This window comes from Pongo abelii, chromosome 6, assembly GCF_028885655.2.
Source record: "Pongo abelii isolate AG06213 chromosome 6, NHGRI_mPonAbe1-v2.0_pri, whole genome shotgun sequence".
Lineage (NCBI taxonomy): Eukaryota > Metazoa > Chordata > Mammalia > Primates > Hominidae > Pongo > Pongo abelii.
Window position 1 is genome coordinate 25,376,409 of NC_071991.2, and position 15,566 is coordinate 25,391,974.

A 15,566-nucleotide genomic window follows, 5' to 3' on the forward strand; every position below is an offset into this window, starting at 1 on the left:
AGCTGTGCCTCCTCTAGTTTCATTAGCATATAGTCATGGGATACTTCGAGTTAATCTGGAAAACTAAATGTTAAAATGGATTCAGGCTGGGCACGGTGGCTCACGCCTGTAATCCCAGCACTTTGAAAGGCCGAGACGGGCGGATCACTTGAGGTCAGGAGTTAGAGACCAGACTGGCCAACATGGCGAAACCCCATCTGTACTAAAAATACAAAAATTAGCCAGGCGTGGCTGCAGGTGTCTGTAATTTCAGCTACTGGGGAAGCTGAGGCAGAACAATTGCTTGAACCCGGGAGGCAGAGGTTGCAGTGAGCACAGATCAAGTCACTGCACTCCAGCCTGGGCTACAGAGTGAGACTCCGTCTCAAAAAAAGAAAAAAGAAAAATGGATTCAAATAATTATCACTGTTAAGTTCCACCAGCAAATTATTAAACGTGGTTCCAAAGGGATATTTAAAAAAGGAAATTAAAAGTGTTTCCAAGAAGGCCCTATTCACAGCAGAAACACAGACGCTGTTCATGACCTCACCACACAAACTTCCCTCACGTGTTGGGAGGGACCAAGGGGCTCTCTGGCCCTGTACCTGCATTAATTACGTCCGGGAGGTCCGCACTAGGACCCTAAGGCCTGAACCAGCCTGGGTCGGAGGCTGAGAAGCCGTGGATGTGGCTCCCAAAGTGGCTTAGCTTAGGGGCTCCCTTCCCTCTGGCTGTTTCCTGACTGGATGCAGCAGGGTCAGACCTTTTGCTGTGACATTTTCTACTCTTTATTAGAGTGGCAGGAGCGTCCCTGTGTGAGGCCTGACCCAGGTGTGGGCCTTGCAGCCAGCCCGGGTTCCAAGGGGCGCTCCCAGGGTGCAGAGGAGGATTTGTGACAGCCTACAGAAAGGAAATGGCTTTGAAAAGGCATGTGCCAGGTTATCAGGGACAGCATATATCCATTTCTGGCAGTGAACTGATGGTTTCAGACACTCAAGAGTGAGCTTCCCGCATAGAATGCCAAGAAGTCAAGCTGTCAGACACGGGGCCATTAGCCCGTTCTATGCAGGGACTACACTGCGCATGTCCGAAGGGACGTGTCAGGGGTGGGGCGAGGAGGAGGGGCGGTGCCGAGGGGAGAGGCAGCCCAGAAGGAAAGAGCTGGGCGAGGAGAAGTGGCGGTGGCGAGGGAAGGGGCGGGGCGAGTACCGCTCCAGGAAGAACAGCGTTACTACGGCAACCATGACAGGTTTGTGAGCAGCTCGCGGTCCCCTGCTGCTCCGTGAGAAATCAAACTTCTGGCAATGACGAAGCATGAAGCCAGCATCTCAGGGAGAGGTAGTGACATAATTACACGATAAGACCAGCAGCCCTGGTCCCGCTGTCGCCTGGCAGGCAAGAGAGGTTTGGGAACAGCCAGGCTCCCCTTGGCGTGGCAGAACTGCTCTGGACTCGGGGAGGTGTGGATTGGAGGGCGGGAGCAACACCTGGCATACTGGGACTTGTCATCTTTGATTAGCTTCCAGTTTTTTGATTGCAGGACGACCGGATTACAATCCCAGCCAGAATGAACGGGGGGCGGTGTGCAGTCCTTAAGGGGGAAGCCAGGCTGTTCCGGCCTCGCTGTGCAAGCTGGGAGCTGTAGTCTCTTCACCGCTCCCGCCCGTTGTTTTCAGCGTTTCGGGACTACAATCCCAGCATGCCCCGGGCTCGGGGGCGGGGCGCAGTTCTCGTGGGAGGAGCGGGGCCGTGCGGGCCTGGCCAGGCAGTCTGGAAACGGTGGTTCTTAAGGGTTCCCAGCCCGTTGGTGGCAAGGCGGCTGGACTAGAATCCCAGCAGGCGACATGCGAGGAGGTGGGCAGCCCAAGATGGTTGGGCAGGGCAGTGTGGACCTCACCGCTTCCACAGCGATGCTGGCTACTGATCGCGGGCACCTGCTTGCTATCCGATGTGAGTCCGGAGAGGGACAGGAGGGGCAGGTCCAGGTTGGGCAGTGAGGAGGTCGTGACGCCGCGAAGTGCACCTCGCCCTTGTCCAGCTCGGACGGATGTGGTCCTCACCCCACTTCCCGCTGCTCAGCTGGGTTCCCTCTCCCACCTGCACCCGGGGTCTTTCCTGGACATCGCGCCTCCTCCAGATCAGGGAGCCACCTGCTTTCCTAAGCTGCTGTCAGAACTGGCCTGAGGTACAAGCGCTGTCCATTGTGCCGCTGCCCTCTTTTCTTTCCAGCCAGAGGGCAGTGCAGCCGCTATGGGAAGAAATCTGCCGCCTGGCCCGCTAGTGCACAAGTTCAGAGCTTTGCAGGGGGTGACATGGACTGTGACTTCGTGAAAATGTCACCCACACCAGCGCCTTTTTTGCGGATGTGAATGTTGAGGCGGCAGAGAGGGTCATTATTGGTTTATCCAGGAGATGCTAAGAGCAGAGGAGAAAATCTCACATCCCACGCGTGTGTCTCTGGTGTGCCATTTTTCACCAACCCATTTGGTGGAAAGTTCCCCAAATAGCTACCTAAAGATGAAGATGATTTAGGCATTTTACACGTGACATCATTGGCCTCATCGCAACTGAGGCCTGACTGCCCAGTGTCTCAAAGGCACAGATGGCAACCTGATCCTCAGGAACAGGTGGTGCTCCAGCTTTGTGGGAGCGACTTTCAAGGTGTGGAGCACTTGGGGAGTCTTTGAAACTCCTCAGGCTTCACATATTTGCAATGGAAACTTCTGGGAGCATTTCTAGTTTTGTGTAGCTTCCTAATAGTTGATGTCCCTTAATTCCATATGTCCTCAGGGACAGTTCGTTTGATTCTGGAATGGCGCCAGCTTTTACGCTTTTGTGTTTAATCTGTAAAAACCAAGGTGTTAATAATCTACATGCAAATAAGACCTTGTTCATATCACACATTCCAACAGGCTTCATTTGTGATTCCTAAATGTGGCTTACTATATAAAAAAAAAAAAAACCCTAGTCCTGCATATTAGACACTGTTATTGTACTTTATAAAGAATCTTTTCCTTCAGGATGAATTACACTTGGGCTCATCAGCACCTGTGTAAATAAAGGAACAAGAACCATGTGGCACCCATGGATGTGGTGAGATGAAGTATAGGGAGACCACAGCACAACAGCTCTTCCCTTGTTTTCAGTAGAGTCTGTGGGGTCAAATACCTGCGTTCCTCCCCTATCCCTCAATATTCTCATTCTACTCCTGACTGTTCCCTCTTTAGGTGAGAGTTTCTAAATACACTTGTCTGCAAGTGTTGGTGGGGATGTTGTAATGTGAAGGCATCCATCATCCGTCACCTTAAAGATGAATGGAGAGGGTTTTGTGATCTGTGTTCAAGAGGCACTGCTGTTGGGTTTGTGTCTGCAAAAACATGTGATCTCAGCTTTCCCCAGCAGCTGCCTCACAAGATTGGTCCTGATGCAACCACAGCTGCTGTTCACAGAGCCAGGAGCTCCTTGCAGTTGGGTGTATTCTGCTGAGATTTGTGGCTCTGACCCTCCTCTGCTCACCCCATTCCTGGTAGTATCTGCTCAGCTGCCTGGTTTGTTCCAGTGTTTCCTCGGAGACTGTTGTGTGACTGCATTTCAGAGGGTCTTTAGGGATTCCACCCTCACTACACCAGTCACTCTACACTGGCCATGAACATAGCTTCTTGGGGCCTCGTGTGTGTCCTCTTCAGTGGAGCTGTGAAGAGTTCTAGTTAGGGATAGATCTCATTCTCACGCACCTCAGGCTGCTTCAAAAGCTGATCATCTCATCCTTGAACACATGGACATTTTTCCTTTTGTGTATTTTGAAGTCCGATGCTGTTTTTTTCTTTTCTTTTCTTTTAAATAATGTGGACGCTTGCAGTAACAGCCACTTTTAAATATCTTTGTGAATTTAACTCTGGCAACAATTTGATGAAGTTGACATGCGGTTCCCATTTTATAGGTGAGGAAACTGACACTTGGAGAGGTAGAGTAGCTTCATTTACTTCATACAAGCTTTTGATGAATTTCAAGTCTCAACCCAGATGTCTTCCTCTAAGGTATGACTGTGGCATATTCTTTGTGTTTTTCTGCCAGCGTCCCGAAGGGGTCCACATCCCATTTGGACTCCATTTTCTTCTTAATGACAGGAAACTTGCAGAAACTGGCCTTCAGTTTTGGAGAGCACTTGCTGGCACTTGGCCTTCCCTGTCCTCCGCCTTCCCCTTGGCAGGGCATAGGTGATTTGTGGGAGCTGGACCAGTGACCAGCACTCACCTAGAATGCTTGTTTTTATGTGAAGATAACACTCACTCACTTTTTGAGGTGAGGTTTTTTTTGTTCTAATTATTCCTCTGGGATTTCTCTTCCAGGTTTGTGCTTGCACGAACCTGTAATTCAAATACTGATGAAAACAAAACTATTGCCCTCCTACCAAATGGTAACAATGCGTGTATTTTTTTCTTTTTCTAATTATAAAAGAAACGCATGCTGTTTTAATAATGGCAGATCATAGAGATCTTTATGTAGCAAAATTCTCCCATGTCTTCCTCTTCATTCCAAACTCACTCCCTTCTTAGAAGGAATTATTATAGCTTGGTATTGATTCTTCTGGATGTTTTCTATAAATTTATAAATACACATAAAGTTGGCCAGGTGTGGTGGCTCATGTCTGTAATCCCAACACTTTGGGAGGCCAAGCAGGGAGGATCCCTTGAGCTCAGGAGGTTGAGGCTCCAGTGAGCTGTGATCATGCCATTGCACTACCGTCTGGGCAACAGAGTGAGACCCTGCCCCCCCACCAAAAAAAAGAAGATAAATACATGTGCAGTTTTTGAACACAAATTGTATCATACCATATTTTTTTTTATTTTGCTATTTCACAAGCAATATATCATTTACGTTATTCCATATCAATGCATGAGATTCTAACTCCCTATTTTTAATGTCTTAAATGTATTCCAATGGGCATACAAGATTTGTTTCACTGTTTATTCTTTGATAGAAACTTAGATGATTTCTAATTCCACTGTAATTAAAAAATACAGTGATAAGATTCTTGTATATAATTTACTACACTGACAACTAACCGTTGTTTATCTTGCCTTCTTTTAGTCAGAGAATGTGTCACGAGTTTAATATTATTTTATGATTTGATTCATAGGAAAATTAATGTTATGACTGGGTAAGACAATTGTGAAGAAACTGCACTTCGAGGCTGTCTATCTCTGTATTCTGATGGAAAAGCGTGGAATTTAGAAGCATTGCTCGCTCCTTCAGTTTCTAACAAGTCAGTATTCTCAAAGCAATTTAAATTTAAATGTTTGAATTGTTTCTCCTTTCCTCGTTCACCTGAAACTTCTGACTCCAGGGATTTTCCGTTGGGCTTTAGAGAGGATAACTCCCATATTGCTGTTGTATCTATTTCTCTTCAGCATCTGGCTGCATGTGCTAAAGACCATAGAATTAGACCAGGTCCTGTATAGATTTTGGGACCAAAAATTCAAAGTAATCAACTCAAGACAGGAGTCTACCACTTTGATTCTTAACAAAAGATTTCCTTTGATTTCCCCAAATCTTTATGATTCCTAGAAGAAACTCACCCATGGGTGAAGCATGTGGTTCTGTTGAATAATGTTTTGTTGGGAATTTCCACATCAAGTTTCATGAGGCATACTGTTTTGCAGGGTTTTTTTTTTTTTTGGTACTGCCTTTCTCTGATTCTATTGGAGAGTAATACTAGCCTCCTAAAATATATTGGGAAATGTTCCCTCTTCTGCTACTTTTAGATGATATTATACTCATAATGACAAGTTCTCTTGTGAAAATGCTCTGAAAAAAAAATGTAGGGTGGGCTGGGCATGGTGGCTCATACCAGCACTTTGGGAGGCCGAGGCAGGCGGATCCCGAGGTCAGGAGTTCAAGACCACCTGACCGACATGGTGAAACCCCGTCTCCACTAAAAATACAAAAATTAGCCAGGCATGGTGGTGTGTGCCTGTAATCCCAGCTACTCAGGAGGCTGAGGCAGGAGAATCACTTGAAACCAGGAGGCGGAGGTTGCAGTGAGCCAAGATTGTGCCACTGCACTATAGCCTAGGTGACAGAGCAAGACTCTGTCTCAAAAAAAAAAAAAAAGTGTAGGGTGCCTTTTCTGTTTTGTACTGGGTAATATTATTTATCTTGATTGGTATTTACCCATATACCTGCCAATGGTTTAATGAGCCCCCATCTTCTACTCACCAATCTTACCCCTACTTCAGCCACTCCTCCCTACTTTCTGGTACTCAGCCCCATGTTTTTCTCTCCTCACATTCTCAACCCTATCTCTTTAACGTGGGGACTTCCATGCGTTGCCTATATCCACCTACCCTGCACTGCCAGGAGGCTCTGCAGGCTCTAAGCTGGGGCAGCAATGTGGTCCCCTTAGTTTCAGCCTCCAGACCACTGTCCTGTGCTCCTTGCAGATGCTTCTAGTGTCTGGAAACATCTGGTTCATGTAGTTGGTCTGGCTTCCTATGTGTTTGGTTCCAGAGGGAGTCTGTTTCTTGCTCTTCCACCATACAGAGAAGGCAAAGCTCTGAATTGATTATGAAATCAATTCTTGATTATTTCTTTTGGACTGAAATACATTGTCTATTACTTCATGATGACATAAATATTGTAGCTTAGTTTGTGGCAGTTAGAGTTTCCTTTTTATTTATTGTTTTACAGGCCATGCCACCATGCCCAGCTAATGTTTTATTGTTGGGCAGAGACATGGTCTCACTCTGTGGCCCAGGCTAGTTCCAATTCCTAGGTTTGCACAATTCTCTCACCTTGGCCTCCCAACGTGCTGGGATTACAGGCATGAGCCACTGTGCTTGGCCAATAGTTAAATTTTAGATTATTATGTACAATACTGTGATATGCCATATTTAACTTATTCAGAGACAAGGCTTTAATAAAAAATTGCTTTATGTTAGAATATTTTTCTTTAATTTTTTCAAATTAGTTTTCTTTTTTTTCCCTAATCTTTTTGTTCTAGCCTCATCACGTTTACCCTGAGTTTCCATGTTTCCATCCTGGGCAGCAGAGGCAACTCCATGGATGATGGGCCTGTGGCTCTGTGTACTTGGAGCTCTTACCCAGTAAGACTTTGTGACCAGGAGGCCTCTTTTCAGGACAGATCACCTGCATGTAAAACAAAGAGCCCTTCCGGGCCAGGAGTACTTAGCCAAAATCTTTTTGCTTTTGCATTTTATTTTTGTTTGTTAGGGTTTTTTTTTTTTTCTTTGAGACAGGGTCTCTGTTGCCCAGGCCGGAGTACAGTGGGGCGATCTTAGCTCACTGCAACCTCTGCCTCCCAGGTTCAAATGACTCTCTTGCCTCAGCCTCTCAAGTAGCTGGGTTTACAGGCTCACACCACGGTGTCCTGCTAAGTTTTGTATTTTTAGTAGAGACAGGGTTTCACCATGTTGGCCAGGCTGGTCTCGAACTCCTGACCTCAGGTGATCCACCTGCCTTGTCCTCCCAAAGTGCTGGGATTAACGGTGTGAGCCACTGCAGCCAGTGAGTTTTTGAGTCATTATCCATAACTGGACACAATAAACATCCAGACACACAGATGTTCCCCAACGTGTCTATGAGTTTAGAGATTGGACATTTCTTTTTCCAGTGATCCTGCTTCTTGACCTTCTCATTTAAGGTTTTGTCATCTCCCAGCAGCAGACACAAGGTTTCCTTAAGCTCTTTCAGTGTAGAGGGGAGGGTCTTTGAAAATCACCAAGTATACACTGTGAGTATTTCAAGATTTATCCACATTTCTCTGTCTCTTCCAGGTCAGTTCTTGGAGATACTAGGAAGCCAAGAGTTTCCTCCAAGAATGGAGATTCCTTGGAAGTGAGGTTCACCTTGAGTCAAGAAAGACGAATCACACACGGTCAAAGGCAATTGCCCAGGGTCTCAAGAACAGAGCCAGAAAGAAGAGCTGGGGCTGACGGGATTGTTGGGGTCCTCTCTCCCACCTGAAAAGCTACTGCTGCCTGCCGATCCTCTCAAGAGGAGACCTCTCTGGGATCCAGCACCTAAAACAGACAAACCTGGGAGGTTACTTCTCTCTTCTGTGTCACATGTGTCCTGGAGAAAACCCATGTATCTGAATGACCAAGAAAACTATGAGAAAAAGTGCAAAATCTGTGCCAGGCCATTCAGTGTCTGGCTGGGGCTCTGGGGTGCACATGCATTCCAAGAAGACTGAAGGGTGCCAAGCCTGCAGGAAATGTCCATCAGACCTGCCTCTCACACCTGGAGTAGGACTGCCCATCCAGCTTCATGATGCAGAACTGTCTTTAAAAGGCGACTGCAGATATGGAGAGAGGGAATTCTAACCCTGATAGAACATGACCAGCTGTCCTGCTGGGAAAAGCTGCATCCACCAGTGACATGCTGCTCAAACTGGCCCAGGACACACTCTTACTACCTAAGAAATAAGCCCCACATTTGCTCTTTGTGGGTAAAAGGAGAGGGTGAGAGAGGAGGGGAGTGTCCGCACAGACATGAGAAGCCTGCAGATCCAGATGATCCCTTGCTGATCAGAATAAGAAAGATCGACTTGTGAAAACAATGACCCCGCAGCAGATGAGCTTCTAAAGCAGGCTTCAACCATGCATCATCTGGACCCACTGGTGGAGAAGTCTGCCCCGACTCTGTTGATGGTCTGGGGGATACCATTACTGAGACAGATTTAAGAAATAATCTCTACCAGTTGGCGAGATCTGGATGGTGACTTGTGCGAGACAGCAGTGTGCTCTCATCAGCTTTCCACAGGGCAGGCTGTGGAAATGGTGCTGAGAAGTCCTTTTGTAAATTGATTGTCCATGGCTGTAGACTTACCATCAAATGGAAGAAGATTCCAAGCTCTCAAAGAAAAGGAAAAAAGAGAAGGATGGAACCACAGACTCTGGGATCCTGCCAGAGCCTATTTCAGTGCTGCCAGGAGCTCCTCCTCCGCCTGCAGCTCTGGTCCCCACCTTGGAGCCTCCTTCCAAGGAGTGAGACTACCTTTCTGACTTTTTCTGACCATAGACACCTTTTCTGACTTTTTCTGTCCTTGGCACCTGCTGAGGACAGCAGATCCAGGGACCCGGGCTCCTGGGCCCATTCTTGCTCAGCTTCTTCTTGATCATGTGACTTGAAGGCATTCTTGTGCAGTGGAAGCAGGGCCCCAGGACCATCTGATAGATTGATAGTCTCTGGACTCTGCCCCACTGATGGTCAGATGGTGGCCACTCAGGGTGTGAGAGCCCAGCCATCGCTGCTTCCTTGAGTTGAAGAGGTTGGAGGCTGGTTCACCTGCTCCTATCCCACCCTGGGCGGTGTGGATGGTTGCTCTTTGAGCCTGGTAACATCACTACCTTGGCCCTGCCAGGCATGCCCTGCCTTGGGGGGGCCCTGCGTGCCCACACACTACTTTAAGGGGCTTGCCCTTCCTTGGGCCAAATTCTAGTTTTGGCCAGTGCCCCAGGAAGCTCAGTCCCCTGTTTTGTTATCTTGGCTATTTCTGGGGCACCCGTGGTTCTCCTGGGTCCCTTTTCTCCCAGGGCTTGGGCTGGGCTGGGCATCTGTAGGTCTGGGATGTTTGCCCTGTGAGGGAGGCTCTGTCACACAAGGTCATGCATGGGCAGGCATGGGGACATGTGACAGGCTGCTGGCTGGCTAGGGCTCTGCAGATGCCACAATCCTTCTCCTCTACAGCAGTCTCTGAGTCCAGCTTCCGCATTGACACTGATTTCACCGGGCGCAGGAGCTGCCTGGGGTTGTCTGGGTGCTGTCTTGGCTCTTTTAAGGCTGTGCTGCTCAGTGGCCCCTGAGAAAGGTCAGGTCTAGGTGCCACCATGCAAGGGGAGTGTCTATGGCCCCACCGCTGGGTTTTCAGTGGGCTGGGAAAGGCCTGGTTGTGGGAGCCCTGATGGGGTTCAGGGCCAGGGCCTGTCCTATGGTCCTGGGGGTATCCAGGGAAGATAAAAGAACAAGGGTTTTGCATGCCTGCTCAAAGCTGTACTGTGGACACCATGAATCCCGGATGTCCAGGTCCATGGGGCGTTTGGGAGAGAATTTCAACACAGAACTCACCAAAAATCCCATGGTCTATCCTGAGATAGGAACAGATTTGCCACATCTTGAGCCACTGTGCCCCCAGAGAGTGACCTGCTGTCCTGGGCTCTATGGAATTCTCATGCTGCTGGGCCTTGGCCTCAGGTCAGCTTCTGGGCTTCTGGAGCTGGGCTGGTGGGCCAGGGAGGGCCAGCCTATCCCCCTTGGGAAAGGTCTCCATGCTGAAGGATACCTGCAGAGGCCTGGGTGCCAGAGACACTTGCTCCAGGACCAGAGCCTTCCTAGGCATCTTTGTATGTTTAGCTGAATGGAAAGCAAACTTGGTCCACTTCTCCCCCAAGCCCATCTGACCCTTGTACGGTTTGGGTTTTTGGAGTCTTGGGGTCTCTAGTAACCCACCTGGTCTGACACTGAGGAGACACCTACAGGCTGCTGATCCCACAGTGAGGGGTGTGTGCCGCCTGGGGTATGGGAACTCGTGAGTGGGGACCCCTGTTGCTCTCTGGTCCTGTTGGTGCTCACAGCTATGTGTGTGGGCTGGCACATATGGGACCGAACCCTCCAGGGCCCTCCAGGGTTCTTCTAGAGCAGGAGGGGAAGGGTGTGGTGGGGGGCTTGGAGGGGTCTTGCCCTCATCCCCTGCCCTGTTACTGAGGTGAGTCCAACACCTGCCCTGGGGCCCAGCTGACCTGTTTTTAGAAGCTTCTTAGAGAAGGAAGAGAAGGAGGAGGAAGGCCTGGGGAGCAGGGATGGAGGGTTCTGGGCACTCCCCGCTATTTACCGTCTTAGATGGTGACTCAGGAGGGGACCTGGTGCTGGAGACCACCTGGGGGGCAGGTCACAGTGCATCCTTCTGAGCTCAGCTATGGAGGCCTAAAAGTGCCTGAGAACCACATCATCATACAGAGCCCAGGCCTGGGACACTGGGTCTTGGGAGAGCTCCCACAGGACAAACAGGAGAGCTTCAGGAGAGGGTCTAGGTTTGGGGCTGGGTGTCAGGCAAGAAGGGGTCTCCTGGGAGGTGTCTGTGCCTTCACCTTGTTTCTGCCCTGGGCACCTCGCACTGGGCAGTGCTGGGTCCTTTCTGGACACCCCTAGGGTCCAGCTCTGCACAGGAGGCAACAGATACAGGAAGGCCCAGGCAGGGAAGTGCTCACCACACTCCTGCCTTTCATCTGAGTTGTGTCAGGGGTGGGTTCAGTTTCCAGGAGGACTCATGGTGCCCTGTCCAGCCCACGAGGGCTGGATTGGTTTAGCCCTCCCTCTGGGCTAAAGCAGAGGGTCCTGTGGACATTGTGGGCAGGTTTGATGTACTTGTGTGCTCCTCCAGCACCCTCGGGCACATGGGGACAGGGTTCTGTGCACTTTCAGTGCCACATGTGCCCTGGCTGTGAGCATGTGCTTGCCCTGCAGAAGGCAGATGTACCAGAGCCTCAGGATGAGCTTGTGATGAGCTTGAAGTAGGGGTTTGTGGGGACAGCAGGCATGGGAGGACCTGGTCCTTCAAGGTGGAGGGCTGGTGGCCTGAGCAGGGCCTACTGCGGCCTCAGTCTGTGGTGCTGGGGGCCCCCAATGCACGGGATGAGACCTCCCACAGGGGGCTGGATCAGATAAGGTCTTGCGGCTTCTTATAGGGGTGGTCTCATCTCCATCAAATGTGGCCCCTGAAAGAGGAAGCTCCCCAAGTACTCTCCTAAGAAGAGTCCTGGCCCAGTCTGCCCAGCATGCTGGCCCTGAGTCCCAGCCACAGCCGTGTGATGCCACCTCTCAGGCAGGGCATGGTTTGTTTGCCCTGCAGGGACCTGCCTCTGCCTGTTGTGCAGAGGAAGGGAGCTGGGTCCTTCTGGAGGAGCCAGACCCCTAAGCTGGGGAAGCCAGGCCTTGTAGGGCAGCAGGGTCCCTGGCCTGGGGTCTCCTGTGCACACTTGTCCCATCAATCAAGCACTGTAGGAGCAATTTTAAGGTGGCAATCTGGGTACACAACATTTTCTTGTCTTCACGGAAGGAGCAGAGGTGTTCAGAGCCCCCTGGACTGCCCTGAAAACCTCACTATTCCAGGCCTCTCTGCAGACCCTTCCAAAGGCCAGAACTCCAGGCAGTAGGCTGGGCTGTCACCCTCTTCTCTGAGACCCTACCCCTGTCCTGAGACCTCCCCATTTCCCCTCAGATGCCCCATCCCTTCGGATTGCCCACCTCCCCTGGGACCCTCCATGCCCCACATGCCTTACTTGATGCTGCAGCACTCTCTCAACATGGCGTGGCTTCTGAAGATGTGGCTCACTTCTAGGTCATTCTGGTGCACATTCACTGAGGACATCTTGGCCTGCTTCATTTTCTATAGAGTAAGGCCAAGCCTCAGAACAGACACAAGACTCACTGTCAAAACTGCTGTCATGAAATAGGGGTTCTGGAAGGAAAGGAGGCTTTTTCTGCAGAAACTTCTCTTCATTTCCAAAGCCAGGGAAAGTCAGCAGTGCGCAGCTCACCTGTGTTGCCCACGCCACTGTCTGCCCAGGATTTGTGACTGACCGCTTCCGCCCCCTTGGGGTTGACTTTCCCTCCATCTGGGTAACTGGGCTTCTGACACAGTCTGGCCTATGCATCCTGCTCTGGCTGGGACTGGAAGGACCAGACCTGGTGTTTCCCTGGGTTCTTGGCCTTCACCTTCTCGACATTCAGTAGGGGTGACCATGCTGGGCCCCAGACATCTGTGAGGTTTCCTTTGTAGATCCAATGAGACATCTCTGGACAGAAGAATGCTCTGGTGAGACAGGCCTCAGGGTGACCCCAAGGGGGATCCGAACCTAAGGATTCTGGAAGCTTCCAGCCTTTGGCCTTACGGTTCCTCAGGAGAGGTTCAGTCTGCCTAGGACTGGGCCTCCTTTCCCATGAATAAAGAGTGAGCAAGAGCTCAGGTAGTGAGCTCTGATCAGGATTTATTCCTTCCTTTGGGGTGACCAGAAGGTGTTCCTCTTCCTGGCTTAGAAGTGGCCGAGGCCCTAGCATCAGATTCCTCCCAGCAAGGTAATCCTTGCAGGGATGGGCAGGAGGGCTGGGGATCAGGCCTGTTGTCCTTTCGGTGAGGACAGTGTGCCCTTCTCTGAGAGGCAGGCAGCACCAGGCAGCAACAATGGGCACCTGTCCTAAACCCTGAAGAGCGGTCACGGGGGACATTCACCGCTGTGCCTTCTTGTTCTTCCTAGATGTATTCCAGTTGTTAAGCATTCATAGCCATTTATCTGTGCATCTGATGCCCTGATGTTTTTGCTGTAGATAAGAAGTGATGGAGTGAGCTGAGCTGCCAGGCTTCCTGGAGTGATTCTTGGATGCTGGGTCATGTGCTTAGGGGCCCCAATGTGAACTGGAAGGAGACAGAATAGGAGAGAACCCAGCCCCTGATCAGTGGGCACTGGTGGCCTGGCCTCATGACCACAGGACACACTGTTCCCAGGGCACAGACACCCTGGGCTTTGGTTGGGTCTTGGTCTCCAAGTAGGGCCCTGGTGGGCAGCAGGCAGCGATTCCTGAGACACTACTGTGATTCTCAGTGGTGGCTGTGGTAAAACTCTTGCAGGGCTGGAGTTTAGTGTGAGATTCAGCAGAAACTGTGGCCTCTCCCAGTGACAATGTGTTACTCCCACTCACTAGCACCCATGCCCACAGGCCACGGCCTCTGCCTCACCAAACCCCCGCCAAGTCGCACATCTATGGAGCAGCTCCCATGCAGCAGGGTCAGGTTCTTACCTCCGCCTCCAAGGCACAGACAGGGGCAGCTCTGTCTCAATGTAAGGCCATGAGGAGACTGAGGACCTGGACCAGGCTGGGGGCCACCCCCTTTCCTGAGCAGGCCTCAGGGAAGGACCAGCCCCATCCTCATCTGACCCAGGTCTCAGCCCAGGAGCCCGCATAGGGAAGAAAGAACAGACAGGGCCTCCATGCTGGCTGACACTCAGGAGGGGCCGGGGCAATGGAGCAGAGGGAGCATGGGGCCAGGCAGAGGCTGCTCAGGATCCATGGGGGCTCAGGCTGCACAATGGGGCTGCCCCTCTTGGGCTGCATGCAGCATCCCCTATGGGAGCTGAGAAAGTCCAGTCCTGAGATGGGACAGGGCTGCCCAGAAGTGTGTGGCTGGGCCCTGACAGAAGTCTCCCAAAATGTGACTATATTGCCAGGCTCAGTTCCAGGAATGCTGAGAAGTGCCCAGTACAGCGAGGATGCACCTGGAGCCCATCCTGTCTAATGGACTGACCATCCTGCATCCACCTGCCTCTCCTGCATATCGGCCACCACCGCTTCCCTTTTTCTCATTTCTCCATCGTGTCTGACCCAGAGTCTGCGACCCTCTCTCCAGCCCCAGTGGCCCTTCTTTTCCCTTGTCCTGTCAGAGCCCCTGATCAAGACTCCCCAGATCCATCCACATGCCTGGCTTGTCCACTTACTAATTGTGTTGCTCTGCACTGCCGGGGTGGCACCAGAGGCAATGAGGGTGACTGAGGGCCCCACAGGTGGCCAGCTTTGCCGTTTACCCCATCCCTAGCCTCAGGGGGTTCTCATGGCTGTCAGCCAGCGGCCCTGGCTTGGGGCACCTGGCTGTCCTCCTCCCACTGTTCTGACTCAGCCTCGCCCACCTGTCCTCTGTCCGTGGTGCTGACCAAGCCAGCAGGTAGCAGGTCCCCACAGGGTGCTGCTGGGCTTTGGGGACCCACCGAGGCTCCTCTGCTGAGGGTTCCCAGGTGAGTCGCTGCCCCTGGTTCTACATCATCTGCTGTCCTCTTCAGCATCATCCACCCCACCCCAGGCCGGCTCCATGCAGGTGCATCCCCGAGTCACCAGTCTCAGGGCCCTCTGTTGTAGGATGGAGATTACTGTACCTTTTGTACACATTCATATTTATTGTGTGAAATAAAGTATAGAAGCTAAAGTAAATGAGGACTTTGGTTTGCATTTTCCTGATGATCACTGATGTTGAGCACTTGTTAGCCATTTTTATATATTTTTTAAAAGATAAATATCTATTCAGGTTCTTTGCTTGTTTTTAAATCAGGTTATTAGATTTTGGTGAGTTTTCTCTCTTCTTTTCTATTCAGTTGTGTGGCTTCTTATGTATTTTGATTTTCACCCCTTATGAGATATACTGTTAGCAAATATTTTCTCTGAGGTTATAAGCTGCTTTTTAATTTCATTGATTGATTTCTCCTGTGCAGAAGCTTTAGGGTTAGATATACTCCTACTTGTATTTTTGTTTTTTGTTGCTTGTGTTTTTAATGTCGTATTTAATAAATTATTATCTGAACCAATGTCAAGGAGCATTTGCCCTGTGTTTTCTTCTAGGAGTTTTACAGTTTCTGATTAAATACCAATGGGACATCACCTCCCATCTCTTAGGATGGCTGTTATAAAAAGGACAAGAGACAACAAGTGTTTGTGATGGTGTGGAGAGAAGGGAACCTTTGTACACTGCTGGTTAGAATGTAAGTTAGTACAGCCATTATGGAAAACAGTAGGAAAGTTCCTGA

General features: G+C 50.4%; 1 long non-coding RNA gene across 2 annotated transcripts; it reads left to right on the top strand.

Annotated features, from left to right (window-relative positions):
• The first annotated feature begins 1,685 nt into the window (after window positions 1-1,685).
• LOC100455404 (uncharacterized) lies at window positions 1,686-15,345 on the top strand. Of its 2 annotated transcripts, XR_008527469.1 has the most exons (5): window positions 1,716-1,929; window positions 3,920-4,016; window positions 5,120-5,245; window positions 7,776-8,987; window positions 14,223-15,345. It is a non-coding gene; the product is annotated as an uncharacterized LOC100455404 (long non-coding RNA). The 2 variants fall into 2 exon arrangements; XR_008527470.1 differs by lacking the exon at window positions 3,920-4,016 and having other exon boundaries at window positions 1,686-1,929.
• Window positions 15,346-15,566: the final 221 nt, after the last annotated feature.